At 44.8% G+C, this 17,734-nt stretch overlaps 1 long non-coding RNA gene across 1 annotated transcript in view; it reads right to left on the bottom strand.

The window, feature by feature from the left end:
- The window catches only part of LOC148828808 (uncharacterized), a 95,446-nt gene extending 78,350 nt beyond the window's left edge, over positions 1-17,096 (bottom strand). The window contains exon 1 of the long non-coding RNA XR_016091562.1: positions 16,945-17,096. This is a non-coding gene — a long non-coding RNA (uncharacterized LOC148828808). The remainder of the gene's footprint in view (positions 1-16,944) is intronic.
- Between the last annotated feature and the right edge of the window lie 638 nt (positions 17,097-17,734).

The raw sequence follows: 17,734 nt of genomic DNA, 5'->3' as shown, positions 1-17,734 counted from the left end.
TAGCCCTCTGCGTTTTCCCAGCTGTCACCTGACTCAAGACATAAACAACTCTCCTTTTCTTAAAGCGCCTGAATCCTGAACAGTAGATTATCAACAGCAGCTGATCACACCCAACAAACATCACCACTTCCAATACGAGGGGAACTTAGCAGCCACTTCATCCGATAGCTTGTTTCTCCTCGCTGCCGCTTGGCACCTGCACGTCACGGACGGCCTGGGGGGAATCCGACGTCATTCTTTTCGGTACAAGTTAGCCCTTCAAAAGCGCGTTTTCTTCACCAATTCAATCTGTATGCGAAAAGTTCTTTTTTCATATTCTCCTATCTCGTCCGTCTTCACGTTAGCCACGTTTTATTTCATGTTCTGAACGTGCTGGGAAAGCCGTGGTTAAACTCGGCTCACACAATGTCTGTGTGTGTCTCTCTCTCTCTGTTCACTGTGCTCTTTACTTACACTGAGAGACTCCCCCGAATCACCGCTCTCATCTGCAGACTCCATCTTCCAATCCAGGTGAAAGTCAATTCTGACTCCCACTACCGCGACATATTTTTAGTATTGACCCGTGATGTCACTTCCTGTCTCTGGGTCTCGGAATATAATAAAAATGTGTCGAAAAACGTGCTACTTCATAACCGCCACTGCAGAACTGTTCTAGTCTTGAGCACCGACTAGAAGGAGGTATCAGAAATGATACGGAATAAATGCAATTTAGTATATATAGAAATGACAATATTTATAAAATATCCCGTTAATGAATTATTTTAAAACACCACCGCCCCTCCCATCCTGACCACTTTTACTACTGTGTCAGGTTACGGTCACACAGACTTATTTTTTCACTAGTAGAGACATTGACACTAGTTTTTTATGACTCTTTGGGATGGCAATGCGAATCTGAAGTCAAAAACTAAAAGTAGACTCAAACCCTAGATTATGATCAGCAGAAGATCTAAGTTTGACAAAATGCATTCCTAGATACAGCATGTGAACCATTTAGTTTAAAAGAAATGAATAATGTAATTGGTACAATAATTGCTCTATGTATAAGAGGAAAATAACAGGTTCTGGATTTGCCATAAATAAGTGGGAAGTTCATGATCGTTGGTGATTCATCAATTTACAGCATTTTTAATTCATTCAAATAATATTGTCTTGAATAACATGTTCCAAGCATATCAGCATATAAAGTTTTAGTAGTTTGTAATACATTTTCAAAAAGCCAACAGCAAATGAACTTGACAGGGACAAGCTGACCAACAGACTCACACCATTAATGCACCGCAAACAAAGCAGTGAAAGAAAGAACAGAACGATCCGTGTCTTGTAGAAAGTGTAACAGGGCATGATAAGATGAAACATGCTCCAGAAATGATTGAACCCAGCGCAGTCCTGGCCCTGGAGGGCCTGCATGTCTACAGAGTTTCTTTCCAGCTCAGCTGTTTACCTTAATCAGCTCATACTGGGCTTACCAGGTCAGGACCAGTATCGGACACACCTGATTTAACCCTAAAACTGAAAGCATTCTTAGATGCAAAAGTTTATAGTTTCAGTGTCCCCAGCAAATGATTCCAGTGTTTGACATCTGCAACTCGCTAGCTGCTCTTGGTAGGTTAAGTTGTCTACATCTTTGTGAGAAAAGATCCCATTGCCTCTAGTGCAGACTTGTTCAGCCATCAGTCCTTCCAATCGGCTCCATATTATCAGCCCCTTAATAGGTATATTGATCCTGATCATGATCAGTTAAACAATGCAGGGTCTGGTCATAGCAGAGCCCTGTAGAGGAACACTGCAGAGGAGCTGCAGATTGAAAACCACATCATGAGAGGATGCTCCATAACAGAAGAGAAACCAAAAAGGTCAACTTAAAATTAATAAGTGAGTGAGTAGGACAAACTACTGACCAGATAATCAAAACAGCAATCAGCAAAACCTACTGCTAGCAGATTACAAAACCAATAGCATACTGAGGAGGTGCCTCCAGCGCACACAGCCAGGTGAGCCAGTTCCTGTGGCCAGCTGGCTTGCAGTTGTGTTGCAATTATAAAATAGACCATTTTTGCTCAAGACAGATCCCAGCAGTGCATTGCAGAACTGCAAACAGATCATTTGTCGCATCTGGGACTTTCTGATCGTGATGAGTGGTTTAATTGATCCCTTAATTGAATTACTAATTTCATCATTAGACCTTTTCCCTCTGTTTCCATCACCGACATCTTTGAAGAGCCTGTCATTCTACAGCAACTCCAACAGTTCAAGAGCCGAAAAGGATGTTAAAAGTCTAATTAAGCCAATTGTTGTTTCCATTAAGACCTTAATTGATAGCTCAACTGGAATAAAGAAAGATGATAAAGCCTGGAGGTGCAGGACTGGGAAATTCCTGGTGTAATCACTCTGAATTCCAGCACTACTTTAAGACCACTTGCTGGTGAGTTCAAATTCGAAGTGCAAGCTGCTTTGCTTAAATTTCTTTCCTTTTTTTAAAAAAAAAACAGTCTGCGTTTTGGCCTTTCCAGATGTGACAACAATCCAGACAGTCTCACTTTCACAGAAAGTTAGGAACGTAAGAGAGAACATTATCGACTCTCTGCAATGAGAAACAATTATTCTTTTAGGATAATTTGCAAACTGAAAATTAAAACATGTTGCATGGCAAGAGGAATGTAACTAAAGCCAGTATGTTCTCTTCAGCCATTAGTCTTTCTGTTTTCCCTCTCATAATCACATTCAGCTGCCCGTTTAACACCAACGCTAAGCCAGAAAGACAGCCAGAGCTGGCTTCAGTTCTACTCTCACTGTGAAAAAAGCATGCCATCGCTCTGCGTTTCTTTTTTTTTTGTTTGGTTGGTTGTTTATTTATTGGAATCAAGCCCGAACCTTCAAAAAGACCCCTGCTTCATTTCTAAGATAATACCAAATGGCATCTCTGCCTTCTCTTCTGTCTCCTTTCTGTCTGAAGTTATTTACAGTCTAGAAATCCGCATATGTCTGAGGAAGATGGAGTTAACAGCTAGGTAATTTGTTTGATTCATTTAGTTTTTCTGGACCTTTGTTGAATTCATAATGAGAGCGCCGCAGTAGCCAAATGATATGATAACAGGATGGCTATCCTAACCATGTACTGTATCTAGATGCATTGAAAGCAATAAATGCTATTAGTCCTATTGCTCAGTTGTTGCATATGCAACTTTGCAATTCTGAAAGATATCTGTGAAAAGTAACTTGCTCCTATGTGCATGAACGCAACCTGTGTGTAGTACCTCCAAGGGCAATTAATCCCTTAAATTGTGGCCCCCTGTATTTCTGATAAGGAATTCCCCAAAGCAGTAGCATGATTTGTTGTGCCTGCAGAGCTGCTCCTGGCCAGTTCTACCACTAGGAGCGCTCAAGATCTCCAGATCTCAGTCTCCACGGCTGCCAGCTGAAACCTGAATATTTCAATTTCTTTCAATGTGCTCTGGTAAAATGTAATTAAAGGTATTAGTGAATAAACTATGCAAACTATCCTTCCCACCGAATTCACAGAGAAGTCGTGTGCAGTAATTGTACATCCCATCCTCATTTTCATTAACTCCTTAAATTATTTGGGATAATACAGACAAAGCAGACGTTTTCGATTTCAGGATAATTTCCTGCTTTATTAACAAAAAGGCTGTAAAATGCAATGTGATGTCATCGTGCTACACAGTTCAGTCGCACACTTAAAATCCACGCTGGATTTTAATTCGGCAAGGTCATCCTCGCCCAAGTGGGAAAAAAGGAATCCTGTGAAGGAAAAAGAAAATCTCCTACAGCAAAGTCAAACCGAAAGCCCCAACGCGGCGAGTACTTTTTACCTCGTGGCTCCCGGGAGACGCCAATCTCCAGCGTCGGTGTGCTGGAAGCCGACAGCCAGGCTGGCTCATGTGGAAGGTAAACAGTCGATTGTTGCTGTGATCAGACCCCTGCGAGGAGCCATATCCCCTTTCCTGCCCACATACATTCTTCTTTACCTTTGAACTGGGCATTGCAGTCCATCTGCGAGCTTCAGAGAGCTCCATTTACACAATCCACTCACAGTGTGGATGATAAATGGCCATTGACTTGCCAATACAGCGCAATATTTCAATTTCCTGCCTGGGTTGAGGTATTTCAAAGGTTGACCAGAGTTCATAGGCACAGTATGGTGCCCACAGTTCCATGATCCCGTCAGCCGTTGATTTGAACCAAAATCTGAACACTCAGCTGAACACATTCCAGCACTGGCTACAGAAGCTGTCAGCAAGCCGTCCATACGGAGAGCGATACTTCTTCCTTGTGGCGCACGGTTCAGGCTATTCTGGTCTGTGCTAGCGAAGAAATACCCGGGTCGGATAGTCGGATATATACGCAGGGCAACAAGTTTAAATAAACAACTTGGAATACATCACTGCGTTATAAAAAAGGTGACATAAGAGAGGAGGCCCTTTGACCCATCTTGCTCACTGGGCAGTCAGTAGATCTCATGAAGTCCACAGTGTGACTCGGCAGCTCGTCCCATTCTCCTACAAACCTTTGTGTAAAGTTGTACCTCCCATTCTAACACTTAAATGTACTTCCCAGGAGTCTACACTTGCATTCAGTTCTTCTCTTCTGGCAGAGCAGGACATGCGCTCAATACTCATGTAATATAATAATGCAATATTGTTTACGAGCACGTTTCAAGAAAAAAACCACAGCACACGTGTAACACACATCACGTGACAGAAGCAAAATCAGGAAGAGAGAAAAAGAAAACAGCACATTGGCCTAGGAAAACTTATCTAATGAAATCTTTAGTGAAAAGGCAGTTTAAGCAAGATGTAAAAATCTTAAAGTCACAAATACTCTACTCTGGGTTTTTGCAGTGGGCTCCACAGACAGCTACGTCACCCATTGTATGCAGCCTGGTCTTTGTAAAAGTAAGAGGTGTTGGGAATGTACCTGGTCTCTCTGCTGGACAGATTCTACAGCAGCAATATCGTTTTTCTAACCATCTCAATACAGATTGGTATTGTTGCACTATTGTTTCTTATGTTGTTTCCTTGTGCTACACAAAAAAAAACATACAAGCAGGAAAATGGAATAGTCACATTCTTAGCTGTTATGTGTTAAATAACTTGATATATTGCTGTACTGATAAAGGGCCTTCTGTCCTGTAGATCTATCCTCTTATATTAACCAATAACTTGAATAAGAACTGAAATATTCATGTGTGATTTACTCTGATGTTTCTTTCCCCATCCATCAGTATTATTATTATTAATTTATTTTGCTTTTATTTGGAGTGGTTTCTGGCAGTTAGCTGGGAGTAATCTGAGTGCGGTACCTTGCTCATAGGTGTAACAGCAGCAGAGATGAGCACACACGGCTCTGGTTGGGAGTCCAAAGCCATTAACCACCATTCCACCATATAACCGCTTTTACTAATTACATCAGCTTTTTATTGAATTATAAATTTATTAAACCACTGTCATAAATGCTTGTTAATTTATCTTTAATGAGTTAACCCTTCAACATCACCGTAACTAAAGCTAGCAGAGAACTGGCCCTTGCAGTCTCCACTGATAAGACCTCAAAACACTGCACGCTGTTTTGAAACAGGGAGAGAGAGTATGTATTTCAGCATGCTGCTTTAGTTTCTCCTGGATAAATGCAATATGTGACATATGCGACAATCTTGAGAAAAAAGAGATTTGTGCAAAACTCAGAAGCACCCAGACATCCATCAGAAAGCCATTTCTTCCTGGTAAGGGTCCAGGCTACGCCCTGGATAGGATGCCAATCCATCACTAGGTACACACACAGGGATAATTTAGAGACACCAATTAACCCAGCCAGCATGTCTCTGGAAGGTGGGAGGAAGCTGGAGCACACAGAGACAACCCACGCAGACACAGGGAGTGCATGCAGACTGAAACACACATCTAAGATTATTTCATTGTTTTGAAACATAAGATGAGTACTATACCGTTTTCTAAGCCAGCTCTATTTATGGATTTTAGTCTTTAAGCATAAATTATTACACATGCCCTGTGTAAATAAATGTAAGTGATATACATAAGCATTTAAGTGTTCTGTACATACAGTATGACTACTGTTTTGGCCCTGCTCAGTTAATACAGGCGTTCTAGAATACAGTAGGTCCCAAAGGCACAAGGTTAGCAAACATGATGATAGAGTGATGAGTGGGAACCAATTCTGCTTGCTGTGAGGCCCGTAGGAAGTGCAGCCTACTGGATATAAAAGATACAAACTGGGAGCTAGATTGACTTTAGTTCAAGTTCCTCTGCAAACAGTATACCAGGAATACAGTGCCATCTACACACATATATGCACACACATTAAGAAAGGAGTCTCTGCTCTGATATTTGCTATAAGGGGTTAATTTATAAAGCAACAGATTAGCAATAGATTAGCACTAGAAATCTCTGTCTCCAGTTTTGCAGACATACAAGATAGACAAAAAGACAGGTAATGTAATATTACTATTGTTTTTGTTCTAAAATTATTGTTGAAATAATTGCTACTGTAATAGACTCTCAATGGATATGTTGAAAATGCACAAGAGGCCTTCATACAAATCAGATGCTGGCTCTGTGCTCTGTAACCCATATGAATATTTTGCATGCTCCTTTTCCTAACAAATGGTGCTCCTGGTGCTTTGGAGTCAACAGCTTTAAAACTGTCGCTCCCCCAGAACATAGGGGAGAGGGACAAATGGAGACAAAAAGGTTGATTCTTTTATGTCAACCTCACCTAGTAGTGTTAAACAGCCAGAGATGGTCTGAAATCGTCTGGAGCAAAAGAAAAAAAAAATCTGACTGGGAGCATTCAGCCAGAAATTTCACTCTGTCTTTTCTGGATCAGCCCTATCCAATCCTGGCACAGATTATCCGAGAATTCCAGACTTGTTGGAAAAGGATTGATCTGAGCAGGAGGGGAGACGAGGTGGGGGCTGGGCTGGGGGAGAGCTCAGACTGCGACAGATACCCTAAAGCAGGGTTTAGCAACAACAGAGGCAAAAGCAACAGGCCTGTTTGCTTGCGAGGGGATTAATAAAAAATCAGGGAATCCCGAAACCGAGACTTATGCGTGCTCATGCTTCGTTATTAATGGTCTTGACACACAGGGTGGGATACGGGTGGGTGTTTCAGAGGGATCCCATGTCCACTGGAGGGAGCAAGCTGGTGAAATAAGCATCCTGCATGCAGCCAGACTCTCCAGCTGCAGGGCATCAGCACTGAAGAGCCAGGGATGGAAGAACTGACATAAAGAGACCCCATACGTGTGCAATCAGTAAGGCAGTCAAATGGAAAAGGAATGAAAAAGGAAGCAAGCAGGGAGGTGTCATTGTATTGGCTGCTGATTGTCTTACTCTCCTGCTCTAGAAAATAAACACAAGGACAGCATTTTCAGCCTTCAGAAAAACAGCAATGACAAGCAGGTATCAATACGGCGACATCGAGCCTTCTGGTCCAGGAAAGAGCTTGGAAGAAGTCCTTCCTATTGCTCTGATGCCTGTAATTTTAAAATAGACCGACAGACTGATAGATCCATGTACACATTCCTACATAGAGTACAGGCTCACAGTTACAGACAGAGGAAGACAGACATGAGAAGGAGGGAGAGAGTGTTCCAGTAGGCTGCAGGACTAGGCCTCTTCCTTCACTGAAGCATGGAGGCAGACAGCCTAGTAAACACACTGAAGGGATAATCACTTGTCTGTTGTTTTAATGACCTCTTCTCTGATCAAAGACATTCCCTCATTACCAGCGAAGCGCAGGGAAGTTTAACTACGTGCTGATGTAATGCAACACACATCCTTGTATACACACTCAGGAAACGGAAGAGAGCCCAATCCATCATTCAGGTTGTTCGCTGCCTTACTAAATACAGGCCAGCAGCCACAGACCCGCCTTCATGTAAGAAAGCTGCAAACTGACCAGCCTGTCTGTCCTTCCAACAACAGGACACAGAGGACGGGATTTTGAGTTCCAAACAAAGAATGGCATTTTGGACTGGTTCACTTATTTTTACTAAATCTGGGAGACCCATTCCCAGAGAACTAATGTTGTTATGAACACGATTTGTTTTACAGAGAAACAAGCCTTTTGAAAACTTTGTCTCAATTTTCAATATATATTATATAAAATAAAGGATATATACGGACAAAGCTTCAAAACAGAGGATGCAAAATAATGGTCCTGAATATTCAAAATGACACAAAAACTCCAGACAACCCAAGAAGCACTGAATAAAGGATGCAAAAGACAGAGGAGGAAAAGAGAACAGGCCAGATCAGAGACAGGGTGTGTGACACCACTGTAAGAGAGAAGAGACTAAAATGACTCTCTGCTCAGCAGGAACAGGGGATCTTCACTGGACAAAGACACTGCTGGGCTCTGTCCCAAGACAGAAACGACAAAGAGGAAAATCTCTCACAAAGCAGAAAGATGAGAGTGAGGTCTGAGGAAGACTCTTGGGGTTTGCCAAGCTTTGACGTGCAGCAGATCATTAAGGCTGTTATCGATGATGATGATGATGATACATATTCTCCATGAATTTTGTGCATTGGTTGATTATAAGGAGAAAGTCCAGGTTTTAAATCGGGGGATTAATTTTGCTCTTCATGAATTGTCCCCTTAGAACTTATCAAGAAAAAAGTAGGACCTCCCATTAGCGAATCTTATGGTACTACTTAAAGATTTTAACCTCCTTTTCTTTACAAGGCAAAAAACAACACTTTTATAGGAACTATTTAGATTTTATTTTCAATTTGACTCGCTGTGGAAAACCCGTTAAACTTGGAATGATGTCAAAACAACACCGTGAGGCTGGACAGCTTGAATTTTCCACTGTTCAAAGTGAAATTTGCTTTTGTAAATTGCTTCCCTAATATTCTTTTTCTATTTTACTGTACAGCATTAGCTTAATTACCTGTACGACCTCCGTTGTTAAAAGTCTTGTTAACGCCGGGGGCATGCCTCAAACTGCTGGAGTAGCGCTTTGTAATTCATTTTCCTCTCTGCTGTGTCTTTGGCTGTAGATTGGCACCATTTAAAAGGAAACATAAAACTTTATGTGGCCATGCAGCCCTTGTTTGGGCTGCAGCTCGTTTGAATGAAGATGAAAGCTCTGGGAATACAGTAGCAGCGTTGGCACAGCCTGCCCCAGACCTGGCCTCTTGGGCAGATGTGCAGCGCAGTGTGACACGCCTGGGTTGCTGTTGACCGCTGCTCCGTCTGCTCTTGGGAGAGGTCCCCTCGCTGAGAAGCGCTCTGTGTTTCCCAGACTTTAAGGAAGTCAGACCTTAAAGTAGATTTTTTTTTTCAGAAATGGGCACCTTTGGTCATCAGCCAACAAGGGACTTAATATATTAAGATTAAAAAATACTGCGTATTTACACCAGTACACCAATTGATCATTGGTGGTGCCGTTTCGGCGATGACCTTCACCTAGGACGATGTCTGGGGGTTTTCACATGGTGATTCCACTACCCAGGTGAAGCTCCTTGGAAACCTGGTGACTGTCCACACCAATTCAGCTGAAAGAATCAGTGTGACTGGCGTCGCAGCGGCTGCTGCAGGAACCCGAGAGACACAGGCACCGTGGCGATAACCCCTGTTGGCTCTGCCGGATTAGGGGGCAGTTGCACGAGGTTCCAACAGAACCAGAAACTGACCTTTTTTATACAAGAGCTGTTTCAGGCAAGTCTTCTGGGAAACAGCAATAGAGGCGGGACAGAATGGCATGGATGATAGGGGGCACCAGAACAAGAGCACAGGGCACTGATCACACTAAACATTGCAACACCGTCCCTGCATGTTGCTGGATGTTTGTGGTTTGGTTATGTTAGAAAAAACAATTTTAGCAAGGCGTTTATAGTTCTGCTTCTGGTTAAGGCAGACATTCAGACAAATTACAAGCACTTAAGAAAGTAACATTGTGTGCATGTTTTACAAGTACATATTATGTCCGATGTTTCGCACACATCATTAAGATATGTTAGAAACTCCCAGGCTAATGGGAACATCACAGCAATTTAAAATAGTTTTATTTTGGTTTTGAGAACATTAGAAATGCTTGTACAACAGAGTCTACAAATTCACATTGCCGCAGCATTTCTGTAGGTAGTTGCAACGTCTTTCTGATGTTGCCACAATATAATTTGGTAAGCTAGGTATTGTGCTATTTTTATCTTGGCACAAGGGCAACACGTTTCTCGGTGCACAGTTTTACTCGTGGGACCTTCAGTGCCGGCACATGTAGCGGGGCTCATGCACTGAGCCTCTCCCAGGGGTGACAACACCCCACTCTTGACCTGGTCTTCTGGTAAAGTGTGAACTGAGAAGTGTGAACTGTGCGCTGAGCTAGGCCCTGGCTGCGCCGCGGGATCTCTGTCACTCAGGACACGAAGCAGAGATCACCAGGCCCAGCTCAGCGGGCTTGGCTTGTCACTGCTCCCTTCACCAAGAAAGAACTGGAGCTGTGGTGAAGCCCACAGCGCTGGTTCACTTCTGACAAGTGTTCTTCATCTGAGAGGGACGCCTGAGAGGGACGTGCTCACAGTCTTGAAACAGATCCCTTCTTTAGAAAGTTTATCTATGCCACTGCAATGACAATTCACAGTCAGATTTCTTCTTCTTCTTATTATTATTATTATTACATCTAATGGTCCAAAGTTACTTATATTTTTACACTTTACAGGAGTGATCTGATTGACATACCTCGCTTAAAAGTACATCATGCAGTGTCCACGCAGGATTTGAAACCACATGTTTCTGGTTATGAGCTCAGATCCCTAGCCACTACAGCACACTGCTGATAGACGCAGATATATGACCTTGCTAAGCCCTCTTAGATAATTTCCCTTGAGTGTTTAAAGTAAATAGGCAAAAAAGATGACTATTGAAGCCAAAGATTGTTTTCAAACAGGCCTGATTTTAATAGCAAAGACTTCTTTAGGGGAGAGAAAAACAATGTTCTAGCTTGAAATTGACCTGATTCCATTATCATACCACTCTAACTGCTCTTTAACATGTGAATGGCTCCTATTTGCATGCTTAACTCTGCTTTACAAGGCTGGCCTTTCCATTACCCAAGTAAAAGACAGGTCTTTTGTTGAGGATGCATCAATCTGGCTCAGGGCTATTAGAGGATATTTGCACTTCCTCTGTGTTCTTGGTTTTGACATGCAGACTGGTCTTAGCAATGGTCCATGTGTTTGCACACAAGTAGAAGAAAGCATATTCTGCTGATTGACTTGTAAATCAAATTAGGTTTCCTTCTTGTCAAAGTGAAGATGGATGATGATGGAATTTGTCATAGACCTTCAATGACCACTGGATTGATTGAACACAGAGCACACTGGGGGATAGCAAAAGGGCTGTGTATCTGTGTTAGTTATGCACTAAGTTTGTCTGTCATTTTGTCTGACTTGACGACCAAAGTTAAGTTTTCTATTCAATGTTACTTTCTTGTGTTTTTCTCTCTTTGCTGTTTTGCAAAGTACAGTACTAGACACACTATAAGGCATTCCACTTGTTGTCTACAGGGGGATGCGTAGACTTGGGTGTCTATATTGACACATTCACATATTGTGGAGACAAGACATCATATTCATTGCCTGGGCAACGTGGGTAAGCAATAAAATGCAAAAACGGGACGATAGTTAAATATGTAGATATCAAATCAAGGGATATTATTTCTCAATTATACATGAAATGCACAAGTAGGACCTCAGTTAGAATATTGTGTACAATTAAGTCACACAAAGATATTGCTGCTCTGGAACTGGTCCAGAGAAGAATGGCCAGGTACTTTCCTGGGCTCACAGGAAGGCCCTACACTGGTAGGATAAAAGAATGCAATTCTTAGTCTGGAACAAAGACGTCTACCACTATTCCGAATCCTTGAAGACACTGACAGCATCAAAATCTATGGAATCCAGAATCAAATGAAACATTAACCAGAGGAAACGCGGAACGTGCGGGCAAGTGCAAGTGCATCTGAGAACAGGAGGGATGTCTTTACACAAATGGTTGTGGGAGTTCGGAACAAGCTACTCAGCCATGCTGTGCAACCCAGCACACTGACTTAGTTCAAGCCATGGCTGTACAAGATAACTAGATCGATTAGCTGCTAGCAACCAAGCAAGCCAGAAGAGCTGAATAGCTTCCTCTTACTTGTAATATTTTTATGCTCCAGTTTGCTCATGCATCAGGGCTCTTTCTAACCTACACAAATCTATGCATGTCATACCCACAAAGGTCTATAAAGCAGTTCGACCATGTCTTATTGTAGGAGAGAAGCTTTCTCAAGTTTAACAGTAAATAAGAAGTTGCTTAAAAATGACTTTTGTTTTAGTCGTGTGTAACAACTGATCTGCGTTTTTCTCAGGTGAGGGCACAAAATACAAAAACACTAGTGAGGGTTTCAGCAGTATTACAAACCAGGAAGAATCAGCTTTTCGTGGGCCGTTTGTTTTTGCGAGACTTTTTTTCCGAAGAGATAAAGTGGTTAGTACAACAGCCAACAGCTGAAGATTCAGCCTTTCAATCTCTGTGCTGCTTAGAAAGAATGAGCCTGGAAAATTAATAACCTCTTTCATCCAAGGTATCCATCTCAGTACGACTGCATGAATCACAACACCGGGCTCATTCTGCCTTGACAACTCTGCGTGTGTCGGGCAGTCTGCTGAAGGAGAGGAGAGTAAAGGATGGACAGAGAAAAAGGAATTTACATGAACGATTTTCCCCTTTAAAGCGCGTTTAAATAAGTATGCTGGCTTGCTCTTCTAAACAACCCAGTAGACTCATAAAAAAGTGAAAATTATTTAAAAAGAGCCTCAGACATGATGATTGCCAAGGAGCAGATCCGTCTGATCAGGCACACTGTGAGGTGATGCAAGCAGAGCAAAACAGATGGGAGTCCACACAACAGCATTTTCCCCCGTGTGTGATATCTATTATTTTCCTTTCAAGGTCCTGAAACTGTGGCTGTGGGCCGAAATTGTTACCTCAAATTGGTTTTAAACTCCAGCGAAAACAACAAAAAAAAAGTCAAAGATTGAAGGGCAGAGAAAACCAACAAAAGCCAGACTGGTGATGCACCATGCATGTAAAACTATATTCTTGATGTTTCCCTTTTTTGTCTGGAGGAATGCTGACTTTGGGAGATCGGAATCTTGATTTAATTACGCGCAAGTGGAAAGGTTTCATGTCGGCTGCGTACCTGTGGGGCAGCTCGTACTGGGATTAATTTGGTCCAGACAGCTCCCAATGTGTTCATTAGGGCCCTGATCAGGTTCTGCGCAGGTGCAGAAGGTTAGTCTGCACTGACAGTGAATAGTACTGATTGTGTTCAGCATAAAACACCATCTGTTTCGGCAGAGGGAGCAGGGGGGATGTCTCAGCTATCAGCCTGTGAAAAGTCCGCCTTTTCTGGTCTACATAGGTGAACCGACCTGCAGCGCGGGGATCCAGAGATTAGGAGAGCAGGACAGAGAGGGGGAGAGACAGGGAGTGAGAGAGTAGGATGGAGAGGGGGAGAGACAGGGAGTGAGAGAGCAGGACAGAGAGGGGGAGAGACAGGGAGTGAGAGAGCAGGAAGGAGAGGGGGAGAGACAGGGAGTGAGAGAGCAGGACAGAGAGGGGGAGAGAGACAGGGAGTGTGAGAGCAGGACGGAGAGGTGGAGAGACAGGGAGTGAGAGAGCAGGACGGAGAGGTGGAGAGACAGGGAGTGAGAGAGCAGGACGGAGAGGTGGAAAGACAGACAGGGAGTGAGAGAGCAGGACGGAGAGGTGCAGAGACAGGGAGTGAGAGTGTGCTCTTACCCCCAAAACACCAGCTCTGTGCACCCTCACCCCAAAACACCAGCTCTGTGCGCTCTTAACCCAAAACCACAGCTCTGTGCGCCCTCACCCCAAAATACCAGCACTGTGTGTCCTCACCCCAAAACTCCAGCTCTGTGCACTCTCACCCCAAAACACCACCTCTTGTGCACTCTCACCCCAAAACACCTGCTGTGTGTGCTCTCACCCCCAAAACTCCAGCTTCTTGCCTCATAGCAGTATGAAATGCATTGAAATTTTGGCTTTTTTATCCATAAAATATATCCAAGGTTTTCAAGGTTACAGATAGTACATTAGTAAATCAAACACTTCCAGTGTACTTTTTGTATGCTGGAACACAAACTGGATGATTTAAAAGGCAGCGGCAGAGAAAGACACTTATTTGTTCTTATGACTATTGTACCTTCGTCGATTGTTTTTGTATGCTCTGTGATTTTCATGTTTTAAAAGACAGAGAACAGAAGAGTATTGTAAAGAAAGAAAAGCGAGTGGTGGCTGGGCAGAGAGAAAAACAGGCCCAGATTTCTAAACAGAAGGAAACCTTCCCCGTACCGTCCGCCTCGGGCTTTAGGACCTCACAGCAGAACAAGGCGAATGCCGGACAGACGTGCTGCAAACACTCAGTGAAGCTCAGGTGAAACCTTTGCGGTAAGAACATCCTAAAGCTGACACGTGACTTGAGCCCAGTCGGCCCGAGTTACTGACCAGAGAGACACCGACTCGAGCCAGCAGTCAGCTACCTGGGGTCAGGGTATTTAGATATGTAGCTGAGAAAGGGTTTTATAGTCGGTGGCAGTAGTCAAGAAACATTGGTTTACTTAATCCAAAGAAAAAAAAACATTTTTCTGAAATGCACCACTCACACTGCACATTTCAGTCTGAAGGCCTGTCTATTCTCAACTGTCTGATCTGATCTCAGCCTTTTACCCAGTTTTTTTAGCCACTTATCAATGGAGTATTCTTAATTTAAGGCTAATGGGCTGAGAAAGCAGTCTTACACCGAAGAGAAACGTTTCCATCTCTATCTTCGTTACTTTTGGAAAATGTTCTGATAACCTCAGAGCCTTCCCTGCTTCACGCCCAGTCATCCAAGTCAGCAGAGCCCTTCACCACCGCTGCGTTTTCCAGCGCACGGCAGACGGGGGCGTCGTTGCCGCCCTGAAACACTAGAGGGCAGTAGAGCGCGGCCTCCGAGTGCTGAAACGGTGCGATGGGGCTGTGAACCACTTATGTAAATATGGATTATGAAAAATATCTGGCCTACATAGGTCAGCCAGGGATCCCCCCCTGCATGTGCTGCGAGGTCAGGGGGTTGCGGTGCTTGGGTAGGATATCTTCCTCGCTAGTTTCCCCGTCTACCGTCCAGCGGCCCGGCCGCGCCCGGTGTACAACCCGTGACCTCGCCGCGACCCGACGGCCGACGACCTGGCGCAGACGGGGGCGTCCCTTTCAGCGGGGGCTTCTCAAACCCCGTGAATATCAGCTCGAACCAACAGGCCGGGCCCGGGTTCGGGGGGGGGGGGGGGTACTTCTCCTGCGCGTCCCCCCGGATTCACCTGTGTGTCCCTGGCCGACCTGCGCCTGCCTGGTCCAGCACAGGGGGCGCCACCCCAGAGCCAGCGGCAGAGCTGCAGGCACCGTGCAGCCGCTGTCCTCGGCTTCTCCAGGCGCGTCCACGCTGGAGAGGGCAGGTGCCTCGGAAGCTTTCGGCTCCCACACGCCAGAAGCAGGCTAGGCGCCACGCAGTTGTTGTTGTTTTTTTACTTTGTCATCTTATTTTTACTTCCCAGCGACAGATCACCCCCTGCACGTTCCTAGACAGCTGGCCCGCTAGTGCATTTTGTTCGGCGTCAGATGGCCGGTTTCGAGCTCCGCGCTTTAGATGGGAGTTTCTTTTTTCTTTCTTGGTGGGGAAGGGAGGAGGGTGATTTTTGTCGGCGAGCGCAGCCTCGCCGCCCGAGAGCCTGCCCGTGTCTGAACCGGGAGAAATCGCCGTGCAAGCGAGCGGAGTGTGAACGGGCGGCAGTGTTCAGGTGCGGACCTCCGGCTCGGGAAGCGCTGAAAGTCGCTCCGTCTAGCTCTGGCCTGCTTTGGAGGCACAGATGTCTCTCCCAGTACGGGCCTGTCAGCCGCGACTTTTTTTTTAAATTAGAAGCGATGACAAAAAAATAAAGACTCGCCCCCTCCCTTAGACCTCTTTACCTCGGTAAATTTTCTCACTCTTTACCGGTAAAGAATTCATGTTGAGAAAAAAAAAAGTGTTTTACTTCGCAGGGCGATGGGGAATGTAAAAAAAAAAAGAACCTGAGCACGTTTAGACATTTTAGCGTGATATAAGGCACTTAAACATATGTGTATATAACCGTGTCAGGGCCAAGCCTCCCCGGTGCGAACAGGCACAGCAAAGCTTTTCTAACTGGCATACCTCTGGGATCGCTAATGATTAATTAGCTGGTGTCATTAAGTGAAGCAAATGTCACCCTAGCTTCCTGGGGAAGCTGTCACTCTGCTCCGGCGTGCGCTGCTCCCACAGGAGCGGCGAGGCTCCCACTCGTGAAAAGGCGGCAAGCTCTGCCATCTGGTGGCGGAGGGGGGGACCGCGCCTGTGGCTGGGAGCGCGGCGTGCGCGCCGCAAACCGCGGGCTGTGATTATTTACATATAAAGAACCTCAAACCTCGTCACACACGGCTCCGTTCTTTCTAATTTTACATGCTTTTGAACTGCGAACATTATTATCTATATATAATACCTGTCACAAGATATCAAGAACAGACGTGGAGTAAAACTACGGTTCTGAAGCTGTGTTGACCGCAGTCGGAATATGACATTTACCAGCGTTTTACGGTGGTCTGTATGTGTGCTGCCTTTTATTCTGAAGTTTTGTCTTTATTAAAAAAAATGCAAGAGACATCGCAGTATTGTTGTGTACCCAACCACACAATATTTCTCCACCTGTGGCGTCCCCTTGCTCGGGCTGCGTCAAACCGCACTGTGCCCGGTGTGGCAGCTCAGGTGTCGTGCGAATGAAAGGAAATGATCGCTAATTGGCTCTTTTCTGCTCCTGTCAGCCGGAAGGACAGAATTGACACTCACTGTGGCGCGGTCTGCTGGGTGATGCGGGCACCCCCTGGAGCTGTGGGTTGAGGCCGGGTGACGGTAGAGTCATCCGCAGTCCCGGGACACAGCCAGGACAGAGCCCCCTGCACCCTGTGTGCTCTACGGGATCACTGGCTGCTCCAGCCAATCTGTTCAGCACAAGACAACAAAATGATCATAGTTACCAACACAACTTTGCTTCAGAACAAGATTAATAAAGAAAGCGATCTGAGTTGCATCAAACAATCATTCGGACATGACCTCAAAAGTGGTGTTCTTCTCTGCTAGAACGTTACAGTTCCTCTCAATGCTAAAAAGCAAACAAACATTTGTTTGGCATGTTCTGCAATCAGTCATGACAAAGTAAGGCAAAAAAAAATACCTAGCTGGAGAAGCTGGTTTGGTTTTCCAACATTGTGGCCAATCCTGGCACAGGCAGCCTGTGGGAAGCGCAGAGCGCCCGGCGCTCCTCCTGTGGTTTGCAGCTCCAGCCCAGCTCATTAGGGGCAGGCAGGGAGCTCAGCGGAGTGTGACGAGAGGGCTGGGGATAAAGAGCAGCCGGCAGGAGAGGCTCTTTATGGGCCCTCAGCTAGCAAGGTACTTCCCATGTGACAGACACATGGCAAGACACAGAGGCAGCCCAGGCACCGCGCAACAGGGTCACAGACGCACAATGGCACACCTGTTAGTGCGTTTCCACTCTCCGGGCAAGACAAATGAGTCCAGATCCTCTGGCTACGGATTTCACGGAAACTGATGGCCCATTCTCTTCCCTGTCTAACCTGCA

The sequence above is a fragment of the Atractosteus spatula genome, chromosome 9, assembly GCF_055471065.1.
Source record: "Atractosteus spatula isolate fAtrSpa1 chromosome 9, fAtrSpa1.hap1, whole genome shotgun sequence".
Classification (NCBI taxonomy): Eukaryota; Metazoa; Chordata; class Actinopteri; order Semionotiformes; family Lepisosteidae; genus Atractosteus; species Atractosteus spatula.
The sequence above is the reverse complement of the archived record's forward strand: the minus strand, read 5'-3'. Positions and strand labels throughout refer to the sequence as shown.